This window comes from Felis catus, chromosome F1, assembly GCF_018350175.1.
Source record: "Felis catus isolate Fca126 chromosome F1, F.catus_Fca126_mat1.0, whole genome shotgun sequence".
Classification (NCBI taxonomy): domain Eukaryota; kingdom Metazoa; phylum Chordata; class Mammalia; order Carnivora; family Felidae; genus Felis; species Felis catus.
In genome coordinates this window covers 51026436-51046600 of record NC_058384.1, presented here as the reverse complement: position 1 = coordinate 51046600, position 20165 = coordinate 51026436, and the positions used below count along the sequence as shown (strand labels likewise).

At 33.3% G+C, this 20165-nt stretch overlaps 1 long non-coding RNA gene across 1 annotated transcript in view; it reads left to right on the top strand.

Moving 5' to 3' along the window:
* LOC123382835 overlaps positions 1–20165 on the top strand; it is a 42863-nt gene that overhangs the window by 17318 nt on the left and 5380 nt on the right. Inside the window, exon 2 of the long non-coding RNA XR_006591877.1 lies at positions 17743–17828. This is a non-coding gene — a long non-coding RNA (uncharacterized LOC123382835). The remainder of the gene's footprint in view (positions 1–17742; positions 17829–20165) is intronic.

Below are 20165 nucleotides of genomic sequence, written 5' to 3'. Positions count from 1 at the left end.
TTTACTGTATCATAACTTTTTTTTATATGTAGTGGCTCCTTAATCCATTAGTTCTAAGTAGGTTTTTTATTCTTATTAAGATTTCTTCTTTGACCTATCGCTTATAGTATGTGTTTTTAGTTACCAAATATAGGGGTTGCAATTTTTAGTACTAATCGAATTAGGTTTAGAGAAATAGTTGGTATAATATACATTTGAATATTTTGGAATGTGCTCTATTAATAATTATAGCACACATTTTATATAGCACCTATTATGTGCCTGAAACTGTTCCAAAGGCCACACATATATTATGACATTTAGTCATCTTCAGAACTATGGGAATATAGTCTCCGTGTTTATGTCACATTTTACAGTACAGCGTATAGGTCACTAAAAGTGACATGTGATTGTGAAGACGACTTGTTTTAAACCAATGTCTAATGGTTTCAAGGCTGAATTGTAATAGGGTTCCTCAGCCTTTCTCTGTTTATAAAAATTAAAGCAACTCTGCCGAGGTTTCTTGTATAAAAATGGAAGAGCAATATGCAAAATGGTATCTCATGCTGAGAAAATCTCCATCTTGACTATGCTAATTTTCTCCATCACTAAGAATGGGAGAGGGTACCATAAATCAAAATTAGCCTCGTCTCACGTGGAAGGGAATGTGCCCCAGTGAAACTGACGTGGAAGTGAAAACTTCGTTATAAAGAAAGCAGCACAGGTAATAAGAAGACTTCTGGGGGAAACACGCACACACACACACACACACACACACACACACACACACACACAAATAAAACAACAAAAGAACTGAATGCCAAAGCTAACATTTATCTTAATATTGACTTACTGTCTCAAATACTTCTCCCACCCCCAAATCCTGGCTCCTGGCTCTTACTGGTTCCGCTGAAGTTGAACGGAAGGCAGGGAAAGTAGTGTTTCAGCACCTAAGCGTCAGCTTCAAAGGGTACAGAGCATGAAGGTGAACATGGAAGATGCAAGCACATATATAAACACAACTCTTCTGTTATTCAGGTGTCACCATGGTTGTTTCTAGAACGTCAGCGCCTCATGCTAACGAGCGAGAAGTGTGCATATACCAATTGAGGGTGAGAATAATTTATCTAGTATACTTCATAGTCTAAAAAAAATTACTTGAAAGGAAGTAAAACTAAATTCTGATTCTACTGAGGGACTTTTAACTAGAAATATTACATTGGAAGTTGAACACATTTTCTTAATTAAAAAAAAAGAAATCTTTAATGTTTTATTTTATTTCTGAGAGAGAGAGAGAGAGAGTGCTGGGAAGGGGTTAGAGAGAGAGTGAAACAGAATCCAAAGCAGGCTCCAGGCTCTGAGCTGTCAGCACAGAGCCCTATGCGGGGCTCAAACCCATGAACCGTGAGATCATGACCTGGGCTGAAGTCAGACCCTTAACCAACTGATCCACCCAGGCACCCATACACTTTCTTAATTTTTAAATTAAATATTATGTGGTTTCTTATGTTCATTAAAAAAAGAAAGGTTTGTATTATATCTGATATACATGTCTCAAAGTGAATAAATGAATCAAAATAAACTCTAACACTAAACATTAACATAACTAAACATTAAACATAACACTAAATATGAAATATAGTCTAAATATTAAATATTAGTAATATCACTGTACTATATATATCAAAGCATTTACATATAAAGTAAGATTTTAATAATAAAAAATAATTGAAATAAAATAGCTCTCTTTTGAATCCAGTTATTAAAATAAATACATATATGTCTCCTAGGGAGGTATTACAAATTTCAGCTGTAGTCTTCATGGATTTATTCTTTGGGAGATATTTTACATTTATAATTATGAAATGTTCTTTTATTTTTAAAATTTGCTAATTTCAATGTGTAGGTAATAAGGATATTTATTGAGCCATTTTATATGCAAATATACTGTCATAATTACTAAATTACTATATCTGGAAATTTTCCAAAACTAATTTTAACCCTATAAATATTAGATCTACCCTTTTCTAAAGTGATTAAAAAAATCAAGTATGGGATATTTCAAGGTCACACGGCTGGAAGATGGGAAGGTAACGATTGACCTTATGCCTCTGTTACTTATGACCAATGTTTTTAAACCCTATATTATTATATTGAAAACGAACAGGAAAAAAAAGTTGGTTTGTAGTTCACAAACCCCGTCATAGTATGCATTTGAATCATGATCATATTAGGAAAAAATAGAAAAATAAATATAAGTAAAAATGTGCATCTCATTTGCTTAAATGGTAAGCTCTTTGAAGGCAGAAATATTTATATTGTATATGGTATCATTCATTTTAATGAATTCCTATCACTGATGAAATTGTATTCTTATGACATAGAGCCCCCACCAGATTTCACTTCAGAATACAGTTGTTCTGAGTAAAATTTAAAGAGAATGCTTATAGAGAAGTGCTTTCTTGAAATGTATGATGTTTAGTAGTTAGTGACCACAGAAACCAAAGAACGTTATATTATTTTGTTCAATTTGTTAAACATTCTATTGCCTCCAGTATAATTTAACGTTAACCTAGTAGCAAATTATTGCTCCAGGCCCTGTCTACCATAGTCACATATAAATCTTTAATATTATTCATTCCCAATTAATTGAGGAACTTTCCTTTATTTCTCTCTATGATAATAAATCAAATGTGATATTTATTTCCAGGTTGTAATCATTTTTACTAAAGCCAAATATTTTTTAAAGTTTATTTATTTATTTTGAAAGAGAGAGAGAGAAGGAGAGAGAAAGCATGAGGTGGAAGGGACAGAGTGAGAGGGAGAGAGAATCCCAAGTGGGCTGTGTACTGTCAGCACTGGTACCTGATATGGGACTCAAACCCATGACCCATGAGATCATGGCCTGAGCCAAAACCAAGAGTTGGATGCCCAACCATCTGAGCCACCCAGATGCCCCTGAAACCAAATGATTTATATTACAGCTATGACTTAGCCCCATTCTCCTCAGAGTTTATTCATCAAAATTGTTTAGTTTTTAAGTGATATGATATAAATTCCTTTTTTCTCACTTTAATGTGCAGAATTATCATGTAAACAGGTTATTTTTTTAATATACAAATTGGCTTTAAAAATGTAGTGTATTTCATTATTGTGCTAAAACCTGCATTAGTATGTTCCAGCTTCTATGATTCCCAGTATGTAAATAAACCTACCTGAATATGAAACTGATGTCCTAAGTTTCAAAATCATAGATATGTGAAAGGTATTGAGAGTTGCTGGCTTTTCTTTTTTTCTTAAGCCTTAGTCCAAACATTTCTTTTAAAAACTCTGTTCTCTTAATAAAGTGTCAAGTTGTTAGCCAATATTCATTTTTTATCAGTTAAAAATGTAGAAATTGAAAAGCAAATTTGTTGAGTACCTATGTTAAAATAATATCTTAAGAGAACCATCACATACCCTGTCTGAATAATCACCAACTGCCCACTCCCTTGTCCTCCACATTTGTTTGTTAATGTCACCAAATCTTCAGTTTATTTTAATCCTATTTCCTTATGTCCTATTATTACCATGGCTGAAGTTTCATTGCATCTAATCGATCCCTCCCTCATTTATCCTGAACTTAACAACTAATTTTATTTTTCAGATATTTTTCATTTTATTTCAATTTCAGTAGAGTTAACATACAGTGTTATATTAGTTTTAGGTGTACAATGTAGTGATTCAACACTTCCATGCATCACCCAGTGCTCTTCACAAGTGCACTCCTTAATCTGCCTCACCTATTTCACCATCCACCTACCTTTGGTGACCATCAGCTTGTTCTGTATAGTTAAGAGTCTTTTCTTTGTTTGTCTCTCTCTCTCTCTCTCTCTCTCTCTCTTTGCTTTTCCTTTGCTTGTTAGTTTTGTTTCTTAAATCTCACACAGGAGTGAAATCACATGGTATTTGTTTTTCTTTGACGGATTTATTTCACTTAGCATTATACTCTGTAGCTCCATCCATGTCATTGCAAATGGCAAAACTTCATTCTATTTTTATGGCTGAAGCAACTTCATTTTTTAATTTCTAAAACCGCATTTCCTTTAAAGATTTTCCTCTCAAAATTTTTAATGGATCCTTAGTGTCAAAGAAAATGTTAATACTACAACACTGAATTCAAGGCCCTAGAAGATACCATCTTCCCAGGGTTACCTTCCATTTTTCTCCTACAGAGAGAATATACTCTAGTGAAACTATGCTACTTTATACATAAAATTTTCATTGCATTTTCCACTACTATTCTTTTATCACACCATTACCCTTTTATGTAAAACTGTTTCTTTCCCCCATATTTTTTCCTCTCCAAATTCTACGCTGCCCTTCAAGCTCTGGCCAGCTTAAATCTCGCATATTCCAAAAATCCATTTTTAAGCACTCCAGGCAAAAGTGTTATTGTTTCTACCCTAAAAGGACTATGTAATTCAACATCTGCCTACACTTATGAATGTATTGTTCACTAGCCCATAGAATGGCATTTCATGTTTAATTTCTTAGACTGATTTTAGAGATGTATTTGTATTAGCATGCTTCTTAGAAGAGTAGCTTCCTCACATTGAATACATACTTGGTGAATGAAAATGCTATTCACCTAACAAGAAAAGTAGAAAATAATAGGGAAATTATTCAAGGAGTTAATTTATGGTACTACAAATGCTTAGTTTTCCTCCTAGATAGAGTATTTTTCCTTATTACATGTCTTTCTTCAGTGATATTATGGTTTGACATTTATGGAGCATAGAAAATGTGCTCAGCACTGCACACAACTCGATAGGTAGGCATGGATTCTGTTCAATGAGCTTGAAATATTCATAATAAAAATAGGACCAAAAAGGCTATGAATGATTCAGACCAAAGTGATATCTTTATTATCAGCCCCTTCCTTTCCATTCTTTCTATTTACTCCTTTATCTATTCAACTACATTAAGAATCCCACCAATTTTCCAAACGTTCAAACTTTCTTTTTCTATTTTCTCATTTTCGCTGCCTAAAGAATCTCAGGTCTGTCCTACCCTAAGGAAACAAATGAAACTAATTCCACAAACAAAAAGACCCTAGAACACATACTCCCTCTACCTTCCCAAAATGGTTTTCCTTCCTATCACAGCCCTTTCAAAATTAAGAATCTTTGTTAAAAGTAACAAAAATCCTAAACCAAATAGTTTTAAGCAAAAACTGAAAAATCTATCTCAGGCACCTTAAAAAAAGATGTAGGCTCTATTTTAGGCTTGGCTTGATAGGAAATTTCATGTGCCCATGCTTCCATCTTTCCTACAAGTAGTTTCCCATATGATGGTACATGGTTATTGGAGCTACAGATCTCATGTCTTTAATCACTATGATTGGGGAAGAAAATATGCATCTCTGTCTTTAAAATTCCAGCATAGTTTGGGGCACCTGATGGCTCAGTCAGTTAAGTAAGTGTCTGACCCATGATATCAGCTCAAGTCATAATCTCCTGGTTGTGAGATCAAGCCTTGCAGCAGGTTCCACGCTGAGTGGAGTGTATATATATATATATATATATATATATATATATATATATATATACATATATACATACATACATTTTAACCACTTTTCAATCAATGGTCATTTGAACTGTTTCCATAATTTGGCTATTGTAGATAATGTTGTTATAAACATCAGGGTGCAGAGTTTTCAGGTCTTCAAAGATTCATTTCTAGCTTATCTTTCCAGGTACAAATTTGAAAGTTGATATACTTGAAATTTAAGCACTATTTCCCTAATTATTTATTTATTAAACAGATAAATTTGAGCATCCCAGTATGCCACTCTATAAGGTGCTAATCTGATGGAAAAGAAGCTTGTTATAAAATACCTGCACCCAAGTTCTTATACACATTCAACTCTCTATGCAGATTAACCTCCTTTCACTGACATAACTGTTATTCAAACTTTACAACTCTATTTAAAGAGTTATGGAAATCTTCTCAAAATAATCTACTTGACAGAAACAGAGATGAAATAGTAGGATTTTTATGCCAGAAATTCAATTAGGAATACAAAATAAAGGTATACAGAGAAAGGAAATATAATGCACGTTTATTGGAAACCTTATAAGCTAAGAGACACACTTTATCATATTGAGTGAGGCATTTAAGAAGGAAATTATGACTACACAGAGATTTGAGAATGGCTATAATTTTAGTTTTTGCATCCTACATGGTAAATTGAATGAAAAAGAAGAAATACTGTAATTCAGAAAAAGTAAAACTGTCTATAGCAACTGGAGAGAGTCATGGAAACTGCACCTGTACCCTCAAGTCTAAAAATGTGAATTTCATAAAATTGGACTCATACTAGAAAGCACTAGAATGCCCTAAAATAATATAATAGTGTTTATTATGTCTTCTCTAATCAGATATCTTACCCTTTTATATTTTCTCACCTTTGAATATCTTTTAAATATTTTAATTTCTTAATTTAGTTACCCATGGAGAATTTTAAAATCTGTAAAACACATAATAATACAGAAGCTAAAAAATGTTTTATTGCCTGTAGAATATTAAGTAAGCAATATCCTCACTAATATAAATTTCCTTAAAAATATTACAGTGGTTTGCTATTTAGTCTCTCAATGGGGCTAAACCAATAAGTAGCATTGATAATCATATTATTATCATTGATAATCATGTTAGCATAGATTTTAGATTTTCTAAAATATAACAAGCACCGTCATTCTTAAATATGTCCACTTAATAAGCAGAGATACTGTTTCTTCTTTTCTATGTAGAGTTTAACAAGTGGAAGGCCATCACAGTCACGTTAATTATTATAACCCATTCATAAACTTTTTGTATTGATATTTGCATCAGATTTTGTTACTAGTCCCCCCCCCCCCCCAAAAAAAACAACTATTGGTTAAGTACTATGGATACAAACAAGTTACATTTACTAGGTATTTCTTAGGGAGGATGCTTGAAAAGCTTTTGGTAGAGTTATATTTACAAAGATTTTAATGATATTAAATTTTTGATGGAATATTTCAAAATATGTAAACATATGCAAAAACATTTAATGAGATGTTTTATAATGTAATTACTGCTAATAGAAATACAAAACCTAGAGATTCTCACATCTGTGCCTTTTTATGATATATATATAATTTGAAATAAAGCATTTACTAAATTTCAAATATGTTGTTTGTGTATTAAAACAACCAATTTGAGTGACGAAGGTTAATGTTTCAGGATTTTTTGTTTTTTATTTTATTTTTTTGGAGATAGCGAGAGAGAGTGGGGGGGGGTAGAGAAAGAGAAAGAATCTTAAGCAGGCTCCATGCTCACTGTGAAGCCCAACACCCGCTTGATCCCACAATTTCAAGATCATGACCTGGGCCCAAATCCAAAGTTGGACGCTAACCTGGCTGAGCCACCCAGGTGTCCCCTGCTTCAGTATTTTTTAATAGAGGTAAGATGTAGTGAAACCTTACACATTAAAAATACAGATTTTTATAAATTAAAAATAAACCTACATAGGATTTTAAAATGATATCACTTTTGATAGTTGAAAAAATCATGGTACTTAAGAATTTTTGAAAAAGTTTAAGATAAATAGAAAACAAATATATTTTGAAGATGAAAAGGTAGCTAGATGACTTGCAAATATTTAAGTTACATGACTCTGTAAAAAAATTTTTATTTACATGAGAATATAAATATTTATGACATCAATTTTTTGTTTTGCTCTTATCTTTTGCCTTTCACAGTGATCACACACAGACTACATATGTGTCAAATTCTTCTGAAATGAAAGAAAGGTGTAGACATGGAGTAAGAATACAAACTTTCTCTTGTCATGTCCACATTATGATGGCTAATTAGCTTTTGGTCACCTCAGTCGAAGTATTTTGATTTTCTGAGTTCCCATTTTCTTATCAGTAAAGCTTTAGGTTCTGATATCTTCACTTTATTTTTTTTAAATTTCTTTTTATTTTTTTAAAATTTCTTTTAGGGAGAGAGAGAGAGAGAGAGCATGAGTTGGGGAGAGGGGTGGAGAGAGAGAGATAGAGAATCTTAAGCACACTCTTCACTGGAGCCTGACATGGGGCTTGATTCTACAACCCTAGGATCATGACCTCAGCCAAAATCAAGAGTTGGATGATCAACCGAATGAGTCACTGAGGCACCCCCTGATCTCTTCACTTTAAAGATGAGAACATTAGGGGTGCCTGGGTGGCTCAGTTGGTTGTGTCCAACTTTAGCTCACGTCATGATGTCATGGTCCGTGGGTTTGAGCCCTGCATCCAGCTCTATGCTGATAGCTTGGAGCCTGGAGCCTGGATTCTGCTTCGGATTCTGTGTCTCCCTTTCTCTCTGGCCATCCCCCATTCATGCTCTGTCTCTGTCTCAAAAATAAATAAACATTAAACAAATTTTTTTTAAGATGAGAACATTAAAGCTTTATGTGTATGCTTCTCAGAATGTGAAGAATAAATTAGTGACTATATTACAGATATTTTTGTATTTGTATACATTTGTATACAAATGTGAATTATTATAATGAAAAGTACGTATTTATTAAAAATATTTATATAAGTTCTTAAATACTCTAATAGATGTGATTATAGCTGCTAAATAATTCTGAGGCTTTATGTGTTTAAAAATAAGAATTTTGTATTTTACATGTTTGTATGTAGAGTACAGATAGATTACATATATGGCTCATCAAGACAAAACATAAATTCAAAAGTGTTATCCCATAGGATTCTGGGAAGATGGAAGAATAGGACCAGGAATGTGTTTCAGTACCTAGATGAAAATGGCACTTGTGGAATCTGAGAAACTATTTTGGGTCTGTGGAGTCTATAAAGGTTTGCAGCTTCCAGAGGAAAACTTGATGGCAAATTGTGGTCAATTTCAGTGCTTAGGACACTACCAACTACCCATCCCTGCCTTGGGCAGAACCTTTGCAGAGAGCTTTAACAACAGGGGTTGCTGGAGCCAGGGTGATGAAAATGAACTCTGTCCTCCAGATATGGGGATCTGCGCTCTGATTGTTTTTTGCTGCTTCTGTTCACAGAAGTGCAGGCAAAGAGGCTATAGTCATTGTTGAATTTCCCTGAGTTTTAAAGGGCCAGTGTACTCTTTCTTCTACCCCTGCCCCACCTACCCCCCCCCCCTTTTTTTCTCCTTTCGGGAACCAGACATTAAATACTAGGATATTCAAAAGAAACTGCATGTATAAGGAAAATTAGAAAGTAACTACACATGTCCAGGGAAAGGTGCAAGTTCACAAAAGGCCTGAAAATACCTTAAGTTTGCACTCAGGCTGATGCTCGGCACAGAAATTAAAAAAAAAAAAAAAAAAAAAAAAAAAAAAAAAGGAAACCCTGGGAAAGAGAATCTGATTATTAGAGTTACCACAGTAATACATTATTAGATTTAAATGTCCAGTTTTAAACAAAAAAAATCACAGTGTGTACAAAGATAGAGGAAAGTATGGCCCATTCAAAAGGAAAAAAATAAATCAATAGTAATTGTCCATAAAAAGGACTTGATAGGCAGATCTATTTTACAAATACTTTAAAACAACTGTCTTTAAGATGCTCAGAGAACTAAAGGAAGATGTTGGAGAGTGTGAAAAAGGATGTATAAAAATATTAGATACCAATTAAGAGATCTGTGGGGTATTATCAAGCAGACCAACATATTGTGGGAGTCTCAGAAGAAGAGTGAGAAAAAGAGAAGACAGAATATTTGGAGAAATAATGGGTGGAAACTCCCAAAACTTGGTGAAAGACACTAATGTAAACATCCAAGAAACTCAAAAAACTCCAAGATAGAGAAGCTCAATACGTGCCACATTCAGATAGATTATAATCAAATTTTCGAAAGTCAATGACAAAGAGAGCTTCTTCAAAACAGGAAGAAAGAAGTAACTTGCCACTAATACTAAAGTTCAACTATGATTTTTTTCTATTAGCTATTTAAAATACAATAAGCCTTGTTATACTTTTAGCATCAAGTCATTAGCCTTTCTTAAATAGCTTTTCTAGCTTGGCAACTCTAGAAATATCTTTCATTGTTTTCATTGTGGGTTCAAACAATGTTGTTTGAGATTGTCCTTCATTGTCACCCACCTCCCTGTCCATCTGGACAGTCCCTTTCTTTTTTCTTTTGCACCTGTCTTGATCATTTTAAATACTATTTTCAGTTGGCATGTAACAGTGCAGTGCCTTCTCCAATAAGAGTGACATCCTCTTGAAAATTCGGATAACCTGTCAATCAATTTTCCATCCTTTTTCACTTCCAGTGAGTTAGAGGCTGCAGATTACTCTCTTACTTTTTGCTGTTCCTCTTGAATGGCCAGTGGTGAGTATAGAGTTTACTAGATCTTACTGTTTATTTGTCTTCCATTAGCCTGCTCCCACATATTTCCAATATTAGTGGAATCATTTAGCTGTTGGCGGCCTGTCCTTACCTGCATATATTGCCATAGGTTTACTCATCATAGACGCCATACATGAATGTGTGTAAGTATAGTCATTTTTGTAAAATATAATTGATACGTGTGTGTATAGATAGAAAAACTAAAAGATACACATCAGATTATTAACACTGTTTATCTGAGGAAGGCTTTGAAAGTGGTTTGGGGTGGAATAAAAAAAAATTACTCTGACATTTTCTGACTTAATGCATTATTCAAATATGATTTATATAACTTAAAACATGAAAATAAAATAATAAAGCATGTGCTACCATAAAATACTTGAAATAGCTTTTCGATACACTATTTCTCTAATTTAGGTACCACGGTGTCAGTATAAACTGGTGTGATAATCTAAAATGCAGATTGATCTTCCTCTTCTCCCAAGTAACTGGAGTCAAATTTTCTGTATTCTTAACATACTCTAAAGGTGATTCTTTGTAAATTAAAAATTAAGAAACTTCCCTTAAAGGGGAGAAGGCTTACATTACTTTCCAAGGCTACCTTGATGACATTTGACATTCTTACTTCTTTTGCTTCTTCTATGCCTAATGTATACACATACAAGTATTTGTGTGTAATTACATATCAGCCTTTACCTAGATCACCATGACAACCAAAGAAGGGGCAAACAATAAAATGGCAGTAATTTCTCATACTATATATTCATGTTTAGTTCTCATTACTTCACTAACAAAAAGTCAGTTTTTCTTTTTCTCTCTGTTTTATTTTGGTTCCACAAGACAGGCAACAATACATATTTTAGTAGAGGTTGGCTGATTGTGAAATAGTTCCCATAGATCAGAATTTGATTTCTGGTGTGGGCAATTCAATGAATCATTTATTATATCATGCACAGGTGTTCATTAGGAAAGCATCATACTCTAGTGGAAAGAACAGCTATTCTCTCAAGATCATTCAAGTGTAAAATTGCATTAGGGACAATGATAAGGGATTAAGTGACCATAAGTGCTATCTTTATGCCTTATGTTATAAGCAATAGAAATGACCCTTATAGTCCCTATGTTCCAAGCAATAATGGATAGTCCTTTCAAAATTGACCCAGAATGCTCAGCAGTTCCTTACACTATCACATAACTGGGCAGATTCATAATGGGCTCTCAATATTCTTCCACAATACTTCTCTTTTCCTATTCATGATTTTCTTCAAATTTCCAAAATTACTATTTCAAAACTCCTCTACATCTCAAATCTCTGATCTTCCAGCTCTGAGAATAGGACCTACTCTCCTACTTCATATAATAAAATTTAAATCCATGAACCACTAACAGAGGTGAAATAGCAGGAGGCTGGATTTTTACCAGAAATTCAATTAGGAATACAAAATAAAGGTGTACATAGAGAGGAAATATAAAGCACTTTTATCATTAAAATTCAATCTCCAAATCTTTAAATCTATCCATTCTTTACTTAGATATTGATATCTTTGTTAATAGACAACAAAATATTTCCTGCTTGGGATACTACCTATTCTATTCCTTCTTTATAGAACCATTTCTTGGCAGGTTTTGTGTTTAAACATATCCTCTCCTTTTCATTATCTTCCTTTCATTACACAACACATTGCAATCAGAATTATAACCCTTCCAATCCGCTGAAAGAGCTCTCTTAAAGTCCCAATGACTTCCATGACATTAAATTGAATAGGAGCATTCAAACTTCATTTTGCTTGACTCATCAATGTTTTGTACATGTGACAATCCTCTCCTACTTCAATTATAACTCTTCTTTCTTCTGTGTCACCAAATACTCTGATTTTTCTCTTTATTTCATATTCACCTTCTTCTTCGTTTCTTAAATGTTATGATGACTCATAACTCTGCCTAATGCTCTCTACTTTCTTAATATACAAGAATATTTTAAGAACTCCATCTCCTTCATGGGTGTTAATACCAACTGGCCTAAGTACGTGTAATAAAATTAGTAATGGCATGTAACCCTGTCACCGAGGTGATGATAGTATTATACAATACTTACATTGCTTTGAAATTATTAATGAATACCTATAATTAGATTCTTGAATATCAAGCTATGGTGCTGTTAAGAAACCAAAAGAAGAAAAAAAAAAGGCCAACAAAAAGACCCGTGTGCCTTAAAACAATTAAGAAAGCATCACTTAGAAAATGAAATATGAAGTAAGATGGTAACTGTGTTGTTTGCATATATATCTGTGTGTTTATCAAATGCATTTTTTCCTTTAAAGAGAGCATGTTCTAGGGAAAGGCACACACACATACTAAATTGTGTATAAAACATGTAAAATATGCCATGAATACAAATAATAGAAGAAAAAAGAAGAGATCCTAGCTTAGTTTAGGGAAATTGGGGAAGATTTACTATGTTCATATTCAAAATTTAAATTATTAGCATTGATCTGATCTCCTTTTTAAAGAAATGTACCTTTTCAACAAGTAGTATTACACTTGAGTCTACACCATGTTACAATACTCAAACAACTGAAGAAAATAGTCATAAAACATTTAGGAATATAAATATCAACCTTGCTAACTGAATAGGTTAGGAGATGAAGAAAAGTGAAACTGACTTCTAGATATCTTTATTGATGAAGCATTGGCCCTTGACATTTTTCGTTATTACTGGTGCTGTAAACATTCTTCTGTATGTCATCTTAACTCTATTATAATCACTGCCATTTCATAAACATTATACTCACAGTGCTGTATTCAAATTCTAATATTTTAATTTGTTTATGGTCTACCTTTGTCACAAATTGTTTGTACATATCAAATAGGTCTGTTTACTATTTAAAGTGCCTAATATTGAGAATGTTCAATCCAAGCAAATGATACTCATGGTCATAGGGTGGTTTTGACAAGTTGATTTCTGCTGCCTAAACCTTTGTAGAAACTATTTGCATATGTCCTAATCTCCAGGTTTCCACAGACAACACTTTCTCTACATTAAGATTACAATCTGCCCGTTAACGTTTTACTTCAACTCAGTATTTCAACATCTTCTTGGCTACAGTAGATCTCATTCTGAGACATGATTTAATGCTCATTCACATTGTTGATTGACCTAAATTTCTTGATTATGTCTATCAACTGGCTACTCTGGTTTTCTTCCCAGATTGCAAAATGTTGCTACAACTAAACAAAAATATGTGTGTAAATGCATGACATCCTCAAATGTTATACTTTGAGATTTCAGTGATGTACTATTACTTTGAAGATTTTCATTGTTTCTCTTAATTAATTAGTGGCTTCCCCCATGCTAAGCCCTGTAAACTATCTCTTATCTCAGTCTTCAGTTTCAGTTTCAATAGTTTTTTTTTAAGAGACACTCCCTCCTCCTTCCTCATAATTTGTGAATAATTAAATAATATAATCTACATAATCACATTTTACCTTTTCTCATTTCAATATAAACTCATATTCCCTTCCCTCACAAAGAAAAGTTTTCATTTAATCTAACAAAAATTAAGTCATGCATTAAAAATGAGAGAATGAGCCTTTAGTTTCAGAAAACTAAATTATTGGCAGAGTTTGGAATCCTAAAAACTGAAGAAACAAGTGTGACAAGAATCCTTGGTTATAAATATGAAAAGGCATGTGAGGAGACCAAAAGTGGGAATAACCCCATATGACATGGCCTCTTACGAATCTTCCCTCAGGACATTTATAACTTAATCTGTTTGCGCACAGTCTTTTACATTCTACCCCACTAACCTCCTCTTTGTTCTTTACACACACTGAACACCCTCCCACAGTCCCTTCACTTTTCTCTCCCTCTGCCTGGAATGTGCTTCCATAAATGTCACAATTAAGAGCATTCTCATTTCCCTCAGGTCTTTGTTCAAATATTTTCACACCGGATAGGCAGGCCTTTCCCGATCACGGTGTGTAACAATGCAGCTCCTACCACAACCTCTACCTCCTTTATGATTTTTTTCTACTTCACAGCACTTAGCACCATCTGACATAGCATGTATGTCTTCTGTTTGTTTGTTTCTATTGCCTATCACTTTGTTGAAAGCTCCCTGAGGGTGGAAACTTTGTCTTCACTTTTCACTCATACCCCAGCTCCTATAACAATGCATCATACATGATACACATTTAATAACGTTTACTAAATGAATAAAATAAGACTGATGCCTGGAGTAAAGGGGCAGTTCAAGATTAAAAGGAGGAAGTAATCTCCCAAAGAGTCAGAATTCACTTGCAGAAGGTAAGTAAGATTCTCAGTCTCGAAACTTATTCACAAATAATGGGCTTTGACACAGATTTATGTTTCTGTCTGGTCTGTATGTCAGCAGAGATGGTGGCATTACACACGTACCCCTTAGTTGTGATGACTTCTGGTGAGTTCACATACCTTGGAACAAGGGTAAGGGATACTCATTCCAGAATCAGCATTAGAAGCTCTGGCATCAAATCCATCATCAAGGATAACAAAATTTTAGCATGCTGCTCTCCTAATATTAGCATTTCATTCAATTCTTTCAGCTCCTTGCTGTAGAATTTTAAACTATTTCTTACTTTCAAAATAGAACAAATGATGATATTCAATACTTCCTCATGACCTATTTCTGTGGTCTATTATCACTTCCTCTTTTTCCACAAGGAACTATCATACACAGACATGAAAATTTTAATCTATGTATTTTCCCCAAACCACCTGTATAAGACAGATGTGAGCTTCTGGTTCCTCTTGGCACAATAATAAACATAACTATCTAATGGGACTTCAAATAGTTTCAGAAGTTAAGTTCAACTCAACTGATTATTCCAGGTATCAGTCTTCTACTTATCTCCAGGGTTTTAAGATTCTAACTTGTCAATAATAAAATGATGAAAGAGGGGCGCCTGAGTGGCTCAGTCAGTTAAGCAACCGACCGGCTCAGGCTATGATCTCACGGCTCATGGTTTCGAGCCCCGCGTCGGGCTCTGTGCTGACAGCTCAGAGCCTGGAGCCTGCTTCGGATTCTGTGTTTCCCTCTCTCTCTGTTCCTCCCCTGCTTATTCTCTGTCTCTCTCTGTCTCTCAAAAATAAATAAACGTTAATTTTTTTTAAATGATGAAAGAAAAAATAATTCTGTGATTAATTGTAAGACGCTAAGACAACCCATAATATTTTGTGTTTTGCATAAGTTTTCCCAATTTACTGTGATTGTTTCTACTTTCATGTCTTTTCGATTTCAGTGGAATTTAAGGAGATTGTGCCAGATTTAAATCCAAAAACTAGAACTTTCCTTCAGTTGTGAATACCTTGTCAGAAGGACACACGTTAGTAGGTGCTAAATTTTTAAAGACTTAACATTGAAAAAGACTGTGAAAAGGATTGGCAGGAATCATATTCGGTGTTATGTACTAAACATCAAAATCATATCATTAAGCTGGATGAGAAAAAACCTAACTAAAACCAGGAGACAGATGGTGAAGTTGGGAGACAAACACAGTATCACAATGAATACATTAGAACAGCTGATGTAAATGTGGCTCTGCCATTGTTAGCCTGTGTAGTTAAGCTGTAATTGCCATTTTAAAGCTCTCCTGACACTTTGCTCTACAAATCCTTGCCATAATTTCCTGGAAAGAAATTTTCTGCAGTAAACATACAAAGGAGGTAGACACATGACTTTCTGTGATGTTAACGCTGAAAATTTTAGGACTCTGCAGTCAGCCTTAGCCTGTCTTCAAACTTTAAATGAAGTGACAAACTTGTAATTTGATCATGAAGATGGCCAACACGGACAATGTTTAGTGGGTCTTGATCGTCTCATATCTGGTAAGGGACTCTGAAATCAGTCAGAGGGTTAATATAAAATCTCTTGCTTGATACTGTGGGAACAAATTTTAGGACATCTATCTGCGCACTGTTTCCCAGAGTTCTGTGGATGAGTCCCAAACTACCACAGGTTTTGTAGCTGGAGAAGGAGAAAGAACATGGTCAGTCACACCTTTGAGACACTTGCACTCTAACTCTCAGGACAGGCCAAAGTAGAACTTGAACAATATGTTATGCACTTTCTTGCCTATGAATGAAATTCAGGACTATTCTGCTCTGAGTTTTCTTTTCTTTAGTTTTAAAACCTGTTTGTAGCTGCACCACGGTGGGTTTTATTGCGGTGAGAAGACAAGACATTTTATCAGCACATTAACAAAATCGTAGTAATGATTTTGCCTCATAGAAAACATATTTGAGCCCTTGTTTACTACTATGTAATGCTGTTAAGACTCCAAATATATTTTAAATGTAACTTGCACTGTATAGTTTGATATTGAATGGTACATGTGGTGTCACCTCCTCTACTTCCTTAGGGAAGTAATTTTAGAGGAAAAAAAAGCTATAAAAGAAATTATCAAGGGCATATGGACATAAAGGAGAGGCGATAAAATTCCCGGGCACAAGTAAGTACTCAAGGAGAAAAATTATGTTGATCATTCCTTATTATAACATGCATTTTTTTCCCATGAACAGTTTGTGTTTTAATGAGAAGGACTTTATTTATGGCAGGCATCAGACTGTAGCTGAATATGTACTTTAAACATTCTCTGCAGTTTTCTTAATTTTGCATGTGCTGTTTTGTGCAGTTAAAGGTTTCTTTGTTTTTCCCAATCTTTGTATTTTAATATATTTAAATACTTTAATTACACTTTACATGCTGTTAATATTGCTTGTAAAATTTAGTATTTTTGGAATTAAGATTTAAATATTCTTTCCAAAGGAAAAAGACATACCTCAAATATCATTAATCATTTAAAGATCATTTTTAATCTCTGTGACATTTTTTAATGTTAATGAACAAAATGTTAGTAGGTGTTAAGATGAAATGATTTTTGTATCTTTTGGAGCTATCATCCAGTTTCTTTTTTACTAGGGAAAACAGACCTTCTGTTGTAATGTATTATGCTTATCTGGGTTTCAGAAAAGTATGTCTCTTGATATTAGAAATCCATTTACACTTTTAAATATGCAAAGGCAAATGAAATGGTACTAAATTATTTAAATAATAATGTTTAGATGATGGCTTTTCTATCATACCGTCCTTTCTATACTTGCCCCAAAGCTGTTTAAGTTCATTATTATCTTAGGTATTTGTGCTTCTATTTAAAAGTTTGAAATAGCTTTTATTTAACTAACAAAACAATGTGTTATTGGTTATCATATGTTTCAACCATCATATTTCTCAAATTTAATTATGAGTGTATCTTTTTCATTGCTCCTGATGATACTCATTAAACCAAGTGGCAATTATTTTTCTCATTCATATCCTTTTTTTGAAATAGATCTTCTCTGTGACCTATGAAGAATATTGTTGGCACTCAAAGACTACTGATCTGTACACAATTAGCCTGTGGCCTCATTAATTTCTGTAAGTAATTAAGCTAATTACCCACATATTTATGTTTTTATTCATGCATTATTTCTAGAGGAAAAAACAATTCTTTAAAGATGGCATGAATAAGAGAGTAAAAACGTCTTTCCTCAAAAAGTGCTATCATTGAAGTGTAGTAAGGCAAATGTGAGTTTGGATTCAGATGGATTTAAACTTTACTTGTTTTGCAATTAACTAACTGTACAGCATTTAGCAGGTTACTTAAGCTCTTTTTAATTCTGTTCATTTTTAAAAATGAAGAGAACTGTAATCATCTTCAAGAACTGCTGTGAGGAGTTAATTAAATTCAAAATCATAAATATCTTGGCAGTCGGTAGATGTCTACTGCCACCATCCTCCCGGATGGAAAACCATGAGCGTCCTGAACGCTAAGGAAACCTATCTGAAATATACACGAAACCTCTGTGGTAACCCACAAAGCAGGTTGGTAATAATGATCTATTTCCCATAGTTCTCTTGTTTATATCATTCTTTATAAACTTCTTATGAACTTTTTTTTTATTTTGAGCGAACTCAAAAAATAAATAGCAACATAAATTTACGTTCCTGCCATATTGTAAGTCATCCAACTTGGAATCTTATGAACTTTATAGTCAGGATAAGCTATATTATATTGAGGTAACACAATAAAAATATATTCTTTCTTTTGGGCCTTTTCTTTCTCAATAATACTGTTATCTATGCCTTTCTTGGAAGGCCATGTGCTTGACCTCAGTATTCTGATTTAATAACTTGACTTTCTTGATTAGTATTAAATATTAGATTTATGTTACTCCTCTGACTGTATTGTACTGGAGGAATAAATTGTTTTACTCACTCCACAAAAACCAAGTTGTAGCGAAAAATGTATAAACATTTGATTGCAAAGAAATGGGACTCTTTTTGCAACTTTAAAGTGTACATTGAATGAATTAAACAATCTTCCTATTTCCTTTTTTTTCTTCCTATTTCCTTTGTGACCACTGGTAAACATTATGGTTATCAAGTTTCTGTTAATGCCATCCTCTATGTAAGATCGTCTAAAATTCTCACAATTTTCATGGTTAAATATACAGATAGATGATTTTATGTGGATTTCTTGAGGTCTGAAATCATGTCTGTTTTATTCACTCCTTGAATTCCATTCTTAAACTAATAACCTAGCATTTAGTAGATACACACAAATCATTTGTTAAAAAAGTCAAATGTGTAACACATTGTGCAAGAGATACTGAAAAGAAATACAACAATAATTTTATTTTCAATATCATTTTATTATAAAATATTCATCACTTTTAAAAGATAATGTAACCTTCAAGTTTCTACAGTCACTTTGTAATTTTTTCACATCTACAAAATAATATTTCTAAACACTCAATACAGCTAAAACATGTGCTTTATAAGGGTTAAATCCTAAAATCTTAACATAAAATTCAAATGATACGTAGTCAAATATCCCCTTAAAAGAATTAAATAACCCATAAAATACTGTGTTCGTACATATGATTTCATAACAGTCCAACACAGTCAGCTGTTGCTCTAGCATCGGAACAGATTGCTGTTTATTTGCGTGAAAATCAAATGTATATGATTTTCCCTTTAAGGACATGTTTCATGATAACTGCATACAGTTTAACACCAAAGCCATATTCAATGATAAGCATGTGGGACAGGAGACTCTCTAAAAGAAATCTAGAACAATGTCTCTCATCTATATTCACTCAGGGGCATAAATTTATTGATTAAGTGAAAAGTGAAAAAAGCCTGCATTATATAAATCAATCTCCCTGTCTCTCCTTCCTATCTGGATTTTTTAAGTTTATATAACACATGTAATCAAATTCTCCATAACTTAGAAATGTTTAATATAATACTACATTGCATATGCAATGTGATGTGTACCATAAAATCAATATTAGGATAAAAAATCCATGGCAATAATGCCATAGCACTGATTATCTTACAGCAACCCAATATGTATGGCGTTTCCCCCCCTAATTTTCTGGATTTCCAAATTGATTGTAAGTAACACAGATTACTCTTATAACATTTAATCCCAAACTTTTCAGCGATAAAATATATTTTAAGATAATCTGAATCTATCATAATTTTTAAAATATTTGAGATTTTACATGGAGTGTTGGAACATTTAATATACACTTAAATATTTATCATATTTCGTGATAACTATCTTCTTTTTAAAAATCTTGTCATTTTACATGTAGAGCATTTTGGAATTGATTGAAATTAAAACAGCATAAAAATTTTCATGCATAGCCATGAATATCAAATATAGACATACAGATAATGAAGAGCCATTAAAGTTTTTGGAGA